Raw genomic sequence first — 13,664 nt, forward strand, 5'->3', positions numbered from 1 at the left:
TTGGATGCTGAATGACATATTGCTTGGTACCTGGAGTGAGGTTTTTCTCTACCACTAGCTCACCTGCATCTTTCTAAAGTATCTAAGGAACTTGCTTCTTCCTGTTCATGAGGTCGACTCAGCAGGATATCATCAATATAGTGGACTAGTGTGATGTTCTATGACATGTTAAGACACTCAAAAATCTCTGCCAATCTTGTGGCAAAGAGCAAGAAAATTGATCTGAACCTAAGGCAAGAGCTTGAATGTGTGCTATAGATCCTGATAGATAAAAGCAAACTGCTTTTGGTGGTTTTTGCAGACTGTTATGGAGAGGAAAAAGTACCTTCCAGATTAACAGCAGAATAACATTTGCTGGGGACTGTAGAAATCCATTCCAGTAAAGACACTTCAGGCCAGGTGAGGTGGCTCACACCTATAATTTAGCCCTTTGGGAGGCCGAGGCGGGTGGATCATTTGAGGTGAGGAGTTTGAGACCAGCCTGGCCAACATGGTGAAACCCCCTTCTCTACTAAAAATACAAAAATTATCCAAGTGTGGTGGCATGCACCTGTGGTCCCAGCTACTCGGGAGGCTGAGGCAGGAGAATTGCTTGAACCTGGAAGGTGGAGGTTGCAGTGAGCCAAGATCATGCCACTGCACTCCAGTCTGGATGATAGAGTGAGACTCCATCTAAAAAATAAAAATAAAAAATAAAAAATTTAAAAAAAGACACTTCCAATGGAAAAGCAGCTGTAATTGGAGTTAATTAAGTCTACAGTAATCCACACTCATTCATTAGGATTCCTCTAACCTGCATAAGCCAAACAGACTTTACAGCTCACAGCATAGGAAGCAGCATGAGCTCTGTTCATGCTAGTACTTCTTGCCCACAGGTGTCTCGGGATGACGTGAAGAGGCTGAGGTGGAAGCCTCACACACCATGGGTTTATATCACAGCTGAGGAATCCCAACCTTAGGGAAGCCCAGTCTTTTATAATGGGCTGCAAGGAAAACTGCCAAATCTTTGCCCTGGAGGGAAACATTGTTCTTACGATACTGGTCAGTAAACAAACCTGCAGTCTCCTCTGAAGGAAGATACTATATTTTTTAACACTGTTCACTATATGAACATCTTTAAAAAGATGTTCTGAAACAAAAGCTGCCAGGGCATCTGCTTGCAAGATGCGCAGAAATGCAAACAACTCAAAATGGATGGGTATACCAAGAAGCATTACAAATCCATTTCTGTTTCCTGATCTTTACACCCCGTTTTGGTTGCAGCATTGAACTGCTTCTGTCTTCATCTGTATTTAAGCTTAACTTCTTGAGGAGTCTCATCATAGAGCAAAATAGTATTTCATAATTATCATCAGACTGTGGTTTTTCAGAAGTGGCTACACTGAGAGGCTCTGGCCCAGATTCTAAGGCACTCCTGATGGAGGAAATAATTTTAACACTCATACCACCTCTGAACAGTTTTTCTAAGTTGAAAGGCATAGCAATAAGAATGCAGTACACTAAACATATGAATTGAAAATATGGTCGATATTTAGGCAATCATAACTATAAACTTAAATAAGACTACATCTACTTAAATTACTATTTAAATATTTTATACTCAATATTGGTATCAAATTCTTAAAAAGTGACTACAAGGCCAAGTGCGATGGCTCACACCTTTAATCCCAGCATGTTGGGAGGCCGAGGCAGGAGGACCACCTGAACCCAGGAGTTTGAGGCTAACCTAGGCAACATAGTGAGACCTCCCTCTCTACAAAAAATTGAAAAAAAATTAACCAGGCATGGTGGTGCACACCTGTAGTCTCAGCTACTTGGGAGACTAAGGAGGGAGGATCGCTACAGCCTGGGAAGTTGAGACTGCAGTGAACCATAATTGTGCCACTATGTTCCAGCTGGGGCAACATAGTGAGACCCTGTCTCAAAAAAAAAAAAAATGACTACAAGATTCAATCATTTACTTAAATGTCTTGATATCTCAGATGTTAAACTTCATTTTTATTTTTGTTTTTTAGAGACAGGGTCTCGTTCTGTCACCCAGGCTGGAGTACAGTGGCACAATCATATCATAGTTCATTGTAACCTTGAACTCCTGAATTCAAACAATCCTCCTGCCTCAGCCTCCTGAGTAGCTGGGACTACAGGTGCATACCACCATGCCTGGTAAATTTTGAAAATTTTCTGTAAAGACAGGGTCTCACTATGTTGCCCAGGATGGTCTTATACTCCTAGCCTCAAGCCATCCTCCTGCCTTGGCCTCCCAAAGCACTGGGATTAAAGGTGTGAGCCATGGCACCCAGCCCTTAAACTCTGATTTGACTGATTTTGAAGCTAAGTAATGTAGAGTCTTGGTTGTTTATCTCCACTTAATGTAATTTACTCTATCAGATTCAAGCGAGGTGCATATTAGAAGCATTTTCCTCAATAATGTATTAAAAATGTATTTGGCAACTTCATGTCTCTATCTGTATAGATGAAACTGTTGATAATGTTCACTAATATAATTGTAACTTCAGCTAAAGGTCAAGTCGGTTACAATTAATAATAACTATAGTGAGCTATAATGTCACTTTACAAATGAAAACTGATAGGAACAGATATCTTTCTCTCTCCACAAATACACAGAGATAAAATTAAACCTTTCTGATTATACTGTGAGTTTGTATAGGGATGAATCTAAGAGCTACAAAGCGACGAAGTGATGGGCAATGTGTGAGGCCACTGGATCTTGTATAATGACCATAGAAAATTAAAACATAGGCCGGGCACGGTGGCTCATGCCTGAAATCCCAGCACTTTGGGAGGCCAAGGAGAGCAGATCACCTGAGGTCAGGAGTTCGAGACCAGCCTGGCCAACATAGTGAAACCCTGTCTTTACTAAAAATACAAAAATCAGCTGGGTGTGGTTCGGGCATCTGTAATCTCAGCTACTCAGGGGGCTGAGGCAGGAGAATTGCTTGAACTAGGGAGGCAGAGGTTACAGTAAGCTGAGATCGTGCCATTGCACGCCAGCCTGGGTGACAAGAGTGAGACTCAGTCTCAAAAAAAAAAAAAAACCCAAAAAAGTTAAAACATAAAAAAATTAATATATTAGTCAAGGCATGTAATCATAACTAAAACAAACAAACTCAGAAATCTCAGTGGCTTAACACGTCATGGGTTTATCTATTCCTGACATTGCCCGCCTACTCTGGGGCAGTGAGGAGGGGAGTTTTCCACCTGCAGGAATCTAGGCTGGTGCAGACAGCACTGCCCAGAACATGTGGCCTCTGCAGTTGCTGTTTTGAAGGGAGATGGAGGATATACACTGGCTCTTAAGTCTCCTAGGCTGCAGGGGACACATGTCACTTCCACTCTTCTCCATCATGAAGTCTCATCCTACCTATGTGAGAGTCCTAGGAAAGCAGAGGGCATGTGGGATATTTAGAAAGCGTGGGTGTGAGTCATCTCAGCTGTGATTAGAAACCTCTTTTTAAAAAGGGGCTCATCCTTTTGGATGTGCAGCATGTGAGGAGATAAGAAAAACTTCCTTTAGCTTTTCCTTGAAAATTCAACCATACACTCAACTTGGGGGATTCTAGGTAGGGAATATTTTATCTTCAGTAACTGCATTTCTTTATACTTTTGCTCTTTTCTTGCCTGGTTTGTTAACTCAGAATTTTGATCGTATGTAACTGGAAGAATAAAGGGGTTACATTAAAAACACTTCTTGCTAATGGGAAGGCTGTCCTCCTACCTTCAGTCAATATAGCCGCCAATCACAGATGTTGAATATCCCACACAGAAATGTAGGGGGTCCCTTTCACTTCCTTACAAGACCAGGAAATGCAGGAACTGAGGAGTGAAAAGAAGAAATAAGTTGGAAAAATATTCATAACACTGCAGTAGAAAGTATCTGTTTCTTATTGGTTATCCATTGTTGAATCATTCAAAAACATAGTGGCATCAATCATTCAGCAACAAATTTTGTTTCTCACAATGATGTGGGACAGCATTTGGGCTGAACTCAGGCAGTTCTGCTGGTTGTGCTTGAGGTCCCTCCTGAGGCTTCACTTCTCTGGGACTCAACCTGCACTGCGCTGTCTAGGAGGGTCTCACTCATATCCTTGGCAGATGGTGCTGGCTGTTGGTGGGCTTCTCACTCCACATGGTTTCTCATCCCTTTTTCACGTGGTGGTCTCAGGCTTCCACAAGGATGAAATCAGAAGCTGCAAGGTCTCTTGAGGGCTAGCCTCGAAATTAACCCAACATCACGCTACTCCATGTCTTAGTCACAGAAAGAGACAGGACCCATCCAAATGCAAGACATGGGTAACATGCCCACTCCTCTTGTTGGGAGGAGAAGGCAAGTGACATTGCAAAAGACTGCACAGGAGGAATTATTGTCAATATTTTGCAAGCGATCTACTCCTGTTCCTCTGTTTCCTTCAAGTCTTAATGGAATATGATTTGGTTTGATGTAGGTAATTTTCCCACAAAGGATTCAAGAGAGTAGAGGGAGAAGTTACATTCTCAAGGAGAAAAGTTAGCTTTTTTCTTGCTGCTTTTTGCCTTCCAAGTGTGACCTTTTCCCTCTAGCTGTGTTAAGTCCCAGGATAGGGTAAAGGAATTACCTAAGTCATTTCCATCTGATTTAACCAAAGAGGACAACTTCCCTCCAGATGGATGTCACGTACCAGTGTATGAGCTGGTGCATGCACAACAGAATAAGACTAGCTATGTAATTTGTAAGGCAAAGTGCAAAATAAAAATGTGGGCTTCTTGATCAAAAATTAAGAATTTCAAGATGATAGCGGATCCGTAAAAGCAAGCATGGGGCTTCTCTAAGTGTGGGGCCTTGCAGCTGAGTCCCCAGCTCAAGTGTTAATAAAGAGGCATGGAAAAAAAGCATGTTGATCATGTAATTTGTCCTATACAACTCAAGAAGAAAGTTTGTGAGATTTTAAAAAAAATCCTTTTTTTTGTTGTTGTTGTTGTTTTTTTTCAGAGAGAATGTGACTCAAAGGGTAAAATTACTGTCTTTCATTTCCCTAGACAGGGACCATTTGGCTGACAATTAAATTGAGTTCTTCCTTACAAGGAGTAATGTTTTACCTTAGCCAATGTGTCATTATGTACATAATGAATATGGTTCTACAGAATAATTTGAAACATAATGATGAGAAGTACTGACTTCACTTTGAGAGAGATACCTCAAAAATTATAAGGTAGTTAGGAAAATATTTCTTATTGTCACACTGGCAGGGAGGTCACAAGCCCCACCAGCTTCTGAATGTCTAAGTCCAACCCAGGCTTGCAGGCCTGGTCTCTGAGGTGTGCAAGCTGTGCAGCCTGGGAAGCTCGTTGCCTAGAGGGGGTCCATGCTTGGAACCAGTTATATAGTTGGCCCCATTCTTCAGTGATACTGTAAATCCACACTTCCTTTAATACCTGTCTGCACACAGCAAATATGTCCTCAGTTGTTTGCATATCAAAGGAATTAAGTCTGTTCTAATGAAGTCACTGAAAGATTACTCTACATTTGTGGCTCTCAGTGGGGTAAATTTGGCCCCAAGGGACATTTGACAATGTCTAGGGACACCTTGTTTGTCACGACTAGAGGGAGAGGGGACAGGGTGGGGTGCTGACAACTTGGGGGAGGGAGCAGATTGCTGATATCTGGTGGGTGAAGGCCAGGGCCGCTGCTGGACATCCGACAGTGCACTGGACAGTCTCACACAATGAGAAGTATCTGGTTCCAAATGTCCACAATGTGGAGGTTGAGATATTCTGTTTTGGATTAACTCAAACTTGCAAAAGTGTACTGCTAAGTGGGAGATGGGGACTCCAAGGTGAGGATGGGGCTGTGAGCAGATGGTGTGGATTCCTGTGAAGTCTCCAAGGAGAACACAATGAAAGGAAGAGGGCGGCCCTCACATACCTAAGGATGGAAGGTGGGGGATGGGCAGGCAACGTTAGAACTGAGCTCCACAGACACTTATCCCACCTCGGGAGGTGGAGAAAGGAGAACAAACAGCATGTACATTTATGGACAGTGTGAACTGTGATAAGCAAAGGTTGAAATTATACACATAGTTGCAGACCTTATGAATATTTTACTTCCTGCTGTTACTAACCATCAGTGCAGCTAGATGACAGAGTTAATACAAAGCTGGCCCCGCTTATCATGAACAGGTCTTAGGAGTAAGCTACTCTGTTGAACTATAAAGAGTCTCAAAAACATGCTCCCTTCCCTCCTGAGATCTGAAACAATTCTCAGTAAGACAAAAGATCAAAGCAGTTGGAAAAAAAAAACCCTCAAATCTGTCACTGATGGAGTTGTTATTTGAGAAGGTGCTTATGTCCATGGGCAAGCATCTTCCTAATATTCAACTCCAGGTGTAGAATGAAGCCTCTCCTAGTCACAGGCTTGTGGGACCTGGATGCAGGCAGAATCAGCTGCTGTCAAATACATGGTTATAGAGAAGCAGAACAGAGCATTTGCTCCCTGTGGCAGCTCAGACCAGTTAGGGAGAGGAAGGGGCTATGCACGCTCAGTTCTCCTTCCAGTTAACCAATCCCATTCAGTGGCTCCCTCTCTTGTAGGGTTGGGGACTGCTGCAGGTGGCAGTTATGGAGGATGGGGCTGGGGGAGTGAGGACAGAGCCCTGGAGTAGTGTGCTAGTGGGGCTCCCTACACATGGGAGAGTAAAATAGGAACGGGAGAAAGATGCCATCCTGCCCGCCTTGCAGACAGGATCAGTGTGCAGTCAGCTACTGCCTTTGGAGATAGGGGACCCAGCATGATGAAGCTCCTCCTTATTATCATGAGAACAGAGGAGAATGGGGTTGAGGGAGGAGCAACTAGAAGATGAAGAAATCTTTGCCATATATGGAACTGCTAAGGGGCACTGGCTTCATTTTCAAAACTCCTCTTTAATGACCAACTGAAGTTAGGGGCCCAAAAGGTGACGAATCATGTCCAGAAGGCTAGCTTCATCCATTTAGGGGAAAGAAGTGACTAAGAATCCAGCCTAAGCACAAGTATGGGAGAGGGAGAGATGGAGTCCCTGCTTCCTTCCACAGTATCCCCCAGCACCTCCATAAAACCTAATTCTTTCTTTTTAAAAGCCTGGTGTGGTTAATTCCATCTTGTATATCGGTAAAGGAAGCTTGGAAAACACTATTTTCTCCAAGTCTTTATTCCCTTTGTTCTATCAGGTATGCTTATGCCATGATAAAGCAAGTTTGAAGGTCTTTCCTGCCGTATGATATACCCTGGGCTACTCCTGCAGGGAAGCAGCCTTGTTCCTCATTCCTCTCATTTCACATATTCTCTCCCTACACTACTCATGTTGAATATTTTTACAGGGTCCTCCCTGTAGAAACCTGTCCTAATATCGAATATCCTGACTGACTACTTCTTCTACTCTGGATCAATAAGGGATCTCTTTTCTGATCCTCTCGATCCTCTCCTGTTTGATGTCAAGTCTTATGCCCACCAAAACCCCCATCCTTTTCTTCCTTGAGTCTTTGGGAATCTTCATTGGTTAGTTCTCTAGCATGCTGTTAGTGTTCTGGCACAAAAACACTAATACCTCTGGTTTTTAGGAACTGGACTGCATCAGTTTTACTTGCCCCCCTTGGGTAGCTCAGATCAGGTAGGGAGAAGAAGGGGCTATGCATGCTCCCTTCTTCCAGTTAACCAATTCCATTCATCCATCCCCTCTGTTGTGAGGTGAGGGGTGCTGCAGGTGGCAGGGATGGAGGACAAGGACTGGGGGAGTGAGGACAGAGCCTGGGGATGCTGTGCTTGTGGAGCTCCCTCCATATGGAAGAAGAAAAATGGAAGAAAGTTGCTATCTCACCCACCTTGTGATTGGAACGAATGAGCAGCCAGTCACAGCCCTTCATCATGCAGCCTGCATGAATCCACTTAGGACAGCAATTCCACTGGATGTTTTCTTCTGTTTGTGTAGGGCATTTATAGTCTCTAAAGTTCTCTCTGGAGCAATTCCTTTGAGAGGATATCAAAAGTAAAGATCCTGATATATTGGCTTTAAAAAGTTACACTACTGGGCTGGGCATGGTGGCTCACACCGGTAATCCCAGCACTTTGTGAGGCCAAGGTGGGTGGATCACCTAAGAGTAAGAGATCTAGACCAGCCTGGCCAACATGGCAAAACCCCATCTCTTCTAAAAAATACAAAAATTAGCTGTACACCGTGGCAGGCACTTGTAATCCCAGCTACTCAGGAGGCTGAGTCAGGAGAATCACTTGAACCTGGGAGGTGAAGGTTGCAGTGAGCAGAGATTGCACCTTTGCACTCCAGCCTGGGAGACAGATCAAGACCCAGTCTTAAAAAAAAAAAAAAGTTACATCACTGGCCTGCAAGAGACAGAGATTTTAGAGCTCTGACCTCACCAGATTCAAGCTTTTAATTGCCTTATCTCTGGAGCTATAAAGATAATGAGTGTTGGCAGTAAGAGTTGCTGGGTTACCCTTATTTGCATCAACTGCAGAGGCATAGCTGCCAGCTCCCTTCCTAGGGCACGCGATTCACCTCAGTGCTTACATTCACCATCAAGACGCACTTTGGCTGCTTGGACTTATGAAATTCCTTTTAAATATTTTAATTAGTTATTGTAAATTGTTCTATATAACCCATAAAAGGAACCTCCATGCCAGAGCTCGTGAAGCAGGTAATGAATCCCAAAATAGTGTTTGCACAATGGGAGCATGTCTTCCCTCTGGGCTATTCCTTTAGATATCCATGAATTTGCCTTTATAGGAGGGACCATGTGGGATTAGCACAGGAGAAAAGCATTAATTTCCTTCCCAAGATAAATATTTCTGTAATAGGTTATATCATGTTTTTATTCCTGCTTTCTCCCATCTTTAGTACAGATATTTTGGACATGCTAAAAATGACCATCTACCCAGGCGTGGTGGCTCACTCTGTTCTTAGACCTGGTTGTCTAGGGTCCAGTCTGACAAGGACAATGACAATAGAGAGATTGAGCCTTTCTATCTCTGTTGATAATTTTTTGCTGGCTTAAGACCAGTTAAGCAGGTGTATCTTAGCAGATGTACCTCAGTCTTCCACGAAGATAAAATTAGAAGCTTCAAGGTCTCTTGAGGCCTAGGCTTGAAATTAACCCAACATCACGCTACTCCATGTCTTAGTCACAGAAAGAGACAGGACCCATCCAAATGCAAGACATGGGTAACGTGCCCGCTCCTCTTGTTGGGAGGAGAAGGCAAGTGACATTGCAAAAGACTGCACGGGAGGAATTATTGTCAATATGTTGCAAGCGATCTACTCCTGTTCCTCTGTTTCCTTCAGGCCTTAAGGGAATATGATTTGGTTTGATGCCACTCACTGCAACCTCCACCTCCCGAATTCAAGCAGTTCTTCTGCCTCAGCCTCCTGAGTAGCTGGGACTACAGGTGCGTGCCACCACGCCTGGCTAATTTTTGTATTTGTACTAGAGATGGGGTTTCACCATGTTAGCCAGGATGGTCTCGATCTCTTGACCTCGTAATCTGCCCGCCTCGGCTTCTCAAAGTGCTGGGATTACAAGCATAAGCCACCATGCCTGGCCAATTACTTGTATATTTTAATTATCTCTTTTTGTTTCATCCAGTAGAAACTCGCTGATATTCTTTATCATAATTGGAGGGAATTGTGTGTTATCTGAATGAAGTGCCAAAGAGTTCATGTTTAGTGCTCATCTCTTCGGATATCCTGCCAGCTCTGAAAGTTCCATGATTCTCCATGATTCTGAAAGTTCTGTGATCCTCCTACTTCTGCTGCTGTGGCAATTGGCCTCAGGTTGGGCTGCTTCAGACGGGTGGAGGGTCAGGCAGGTGAACAAGAAAAGTCTTTGAAAAATCTGTCCTTAGAGACAGCAGTTCCACTTTCTATGCCTTTGGCATACATCTGTGGCTCTCTGGGTCTCTTTCTTTCTCATGCCTCCACAATCTTATTGTTATGGCATTTCCATTTCATATCATTTGTTATGTCTCATATCTCTCTGGTAAGTGCTTTATGGGATATTTAATTTTTCAGCACTTTACATCAGAGCACCTCCTTGTCCCAGCTTGTCTTTCAAACCCCTGCCACACACCACAAGCCACCTGCCTGCCTGTCGTCTGCTCTTGGGGGAGATGCCCAAGCATCTATGAAGCGGGTGGTACATGATTCACATTGCATGTGCTGGACTTGGCAGTGGCTGTAGGTGTGACAGATTTTTAAGACATATTTTGTTCAGTAAAGATGAGTAACTTTTGGGTGGATTTCTTTTTATTAGTGTGTTTGAGAAAGCCGGTCTTGTCTGATTGTAGAATTTGGGTTGCATTCTAACCCTAAGTCCCAGATTCCACCCATTGTGGAAGGGATTGTCATCTAACATTGCCCAGTGGAGGGGGATTGAGGGAGAGCTCAGTGGTAACTGTCCCAAAGGACCTGGATCTGGGTTCCTAACTCCACAGATGTCTCCACTCCAAATAATAGAGCCACTCTCTTTACCCACGAAGACTTAACTTCAATCTTTGCAGTAGGGAGACTGATCAAGGAAGCCAAAGCCGCTGAATTAGTTTAACATCTCCTTTCTCTTGTTCCCACTCTAGGAGAAAGGGTGCTATCTTTCCGCATACAATCACACACATTCCTTGTGGGCAGAGAAGAAAAGAACTTTTGTGTTTCAAGCTAATTGAAGAAGCATGTGATGGCCTTTAAGGGGAAGGAAATGTAGATGAATCTTTGACTGATGAGGAGGGAGTTGTGAACATGACACAGTTCAACCTACAGTAAACTCACAGCCTACGCAGGAGGCAGACAAGCAAATAAAAATTTGTTCTATAGTACTAGGGATGTGATTAGAAGAGGCCTGCACAGGGTCCCAAAGAGAATAGATGGATATGCAACCCAGACTGGGGGATGGTGAGGAAGGTTTGGCTGGGAGGAGGGTGAGGAAGGTTTCTTGGAAGAGTGATTTTTTAGCTAATTGTTGGTGGTAATGCAGCAGTTATTAAGACAGACCATGGAGAAGGATGTGTTCCAGGCAGAGGGAATAGGATTTGCAGTGGCAAGGAGGGAAAATGAGCTCTGGGAGGATCTAGTCTGTGTTTTGACTTTCACATTAGGAACTTTCCTTCTTTCTTTCTTCCTTTCTTCCCTTACCTTCCCTTTCTTTCTTTCTCTTCTTTCTTTCTCTTCTTTCTCTCCTGCTTCTTTCCTTTCTCTTTCGTTTCTTTCTTCTTTCTTTCCTCTTTCTTTTCTTTCTCTCTTATTTATTTATTCATTCGTTCTTTCTTCTTTCTTGTTCTTTCTTTCTTTCTATTTGAGACAGGGTCTTACGCTGGAGTGCAGTGATGTGGTCATAGCTCACTGCAGCCTCAACTCCTGGGCTCAAGTGATCCTCCTGCCTCATTCCTCCTGTGTAGCTGGGACTACAGGTGCACACCACGCCCAGCAGGAGCTTTCTTAAATCAGTGCAAAAGCCCTCTGTGATCTGTCACCTAATCACTGCCCCATATCCCCCGCCTAACTCTCCTGACACACTCGAGTCTCCCAGAGGACAAGAGCATATGCATGCTCCCACCAGAAATTGGATTTCACAGACGTCTTCTGGAATTTAGATGTCATTCCAGGAAGAAATGGCACAGGGGTTGGGGGTGGTGGGGGGTGGGGTGGGCAGAGCTTTGAATTGACTGAAAAGTTTACTTGAAGAGTCTGAGAAAACACTGAATTGACTGAGTTTATCCAGGAATTTCCTGATTTCACTTGGTGAAAAGGAAGCTTGGAGTAAAAATTAAATTCTGTTCAGAATAATGAAACAAACTTTTTTGCAAACCTGAACATGTAATTTATAAAATTTGTACATGCAATATGTTTTTCATAAACCAAAAAATAATTTTTAAAATGTATTTGAACTCCCCCACCCTTATTAAAAGACTCAATGAAATTGAACACAGAACTGAAAATGGGAAGGAAACCTATCATTTAAAAAATGTGAAAACTGGCTGGATGCGGTGGCTCATGCCTGCCATCCCAGCATTTTGGGAGGCCAAGGCAGGTGGATTACTTGAGGTCAGGAGTCCAAGACCAGCCTGGCCAACATAGTGAAACCCTGTCTCTACAAAACATACAAAAAGTAGCCAAGTGTGGTGACACACACCTGTAATCCCAGCTACTCAGGAGGTTGAGACAGGACAATCACTTGAACCCAAGAGGCAGAGGTTGCAGTGAGCTGAGATTTGAGACTCTGTCTCAAAAAAAAAAAAAAAGAGAAAACTGAGACGCGTTGTGGGAAGTCAGGGACCCCAAATGGAGGGACTGACTGGAGCCGCAGCAGAAGAACATAAATTGTGAAGATTTCGTGGATATTTATCAGTTCCCAAATAATACTTTTATAATTTCTTTTGCCTGTCTTTACTTTAATCTCTTAATCCTGTTATCTTCATAAGCTGAGGATGTACGTCACCTCAGGACCACTGTGATAATTGTGTTAACTGTACAAATTGATTGTAAAACATGTGTTTGAACAAAATGAGATCAGTACCCCTTGAAAAAGAACAGAATAATAACAATTTTTAGGGAACAAGGGAAGACAACTATAAGGTCTGACTGCCTGTGGGGTCGGGCAAAAAGAGCCATATTTTTCTGCTTGCAGAGAGCCTATAAACAGATGAGCAAGTAGGGAAGATATCGCTAAATTCTTTTCCTAGAAAGGAGTATTAATATTAATACCCTGGGAAAGGAATGCATTCCTGGGGGGGGGAGGTCTATAAATGGCCGCTCTGGGAATGTCTGTCTTATGCAGTTGAGATAAGGACTGAAATACACCCTGGTCTCCTGCAGTACCCTTAAGCTTACTAGGGTGGGGAAAAGCTCTGCCATGGTAAATTTGTGGTCAGACTGGTTCTCTGCTCTCGAACTCTGTTTTCTGTTGTTTAAGATGTTTATCATGACAATATGTGCACCACTGAACACAGACCCTTATCAGTAGTTCTGCTTTTGCCCTTTGCCTTGTGATCTTTGTTAGACCCTTATCAGTAGTTCTCCTTTTTGCCCTTTGAAACATGTGATCTACTCCCTGTTCTTACACCCCCTCCCCTCTTGAAACCCTTAATAAAAACTTGCTGGTCTGAGACTCAGGCGAGCATCACAGTCCTACCAATATGTGATGTCACCCCTGGAGGCCCAGCTGTGAAATTCCTCTCTTTGTAGTGTCTCTCTTTATTCCTCAGCTGGCCGATACTTATGGAAAATAGAACCAACATTGAAATATTGGGGCAGATTCCCCCTATAGAGACCTACACAGCTGAAATGAAATGATTTGCTTAAGGTCATGGGGCAGATGAAGAGCTAGTAATGCACTGAATTTTCTTAATAAATTTTCTTCCATCAATCTTGAAACTGTGAGAAAGTTCAGTTAGGTTTTTAAGAGAAAGGGCTAACCTTAAAATAAAGTAAATTCTAAATGATAATAAGAATAATAGAGAAACTGAAGTAAAAAAGTGGGAATAATCCAAGGGAAAGGATAATTTTTAAGTTATTTTGTAGCTGGATCACTAGTCAGTTGAGCTCAGTGCTATGATGGAACAAAGAAAACCTTCTACTCTGAAGAGGCCTTTCTTTTCTACTACATATCTATTTACTTTCTCAGAAACACCAAAT

General features: G+C 43.1%; 1 protein-coding gene across 1 annotated transcript in view; it reads right to left on the reverse strand.

The window, feature by feature from the left end:
* ASB5 (ankyrin repeat and SOCS box containing 5) overlaps positions 1-13,664 on the reverse strand; it is a 72,583-nt gene that overhangs the window by 3,227 nt on the left and 55,692 nt on the right. Inside the window, exons 8-9 of the transcript XR_010112076.1 lie at positions 7,852-7,996; positions 3,737-3,834 (exon numbers count right to left, since the gene is read on the reverse strand). The gene's annotated coding sequence lies outside the window, so the exon portion shown is untranslated. The remainder of the gene's footprint in view (positions 1-3,736; positions 3,835-7,851; positions 7,997-13,664) is intronic.

This window comes from Pan paniscus, chromosome 3 (genome assembly GCF_029289425.2).
Source record: "Pan paniscus chromosome 3, NHGRI_mPanPan1-v2.0_pri, whole genome shotgun sequence".
Lineage (NCBI taxonomy): Eukaryota > Metazoa > Chordata > Mammalia > Primates > Hominidae > Pan > Pan paniscus.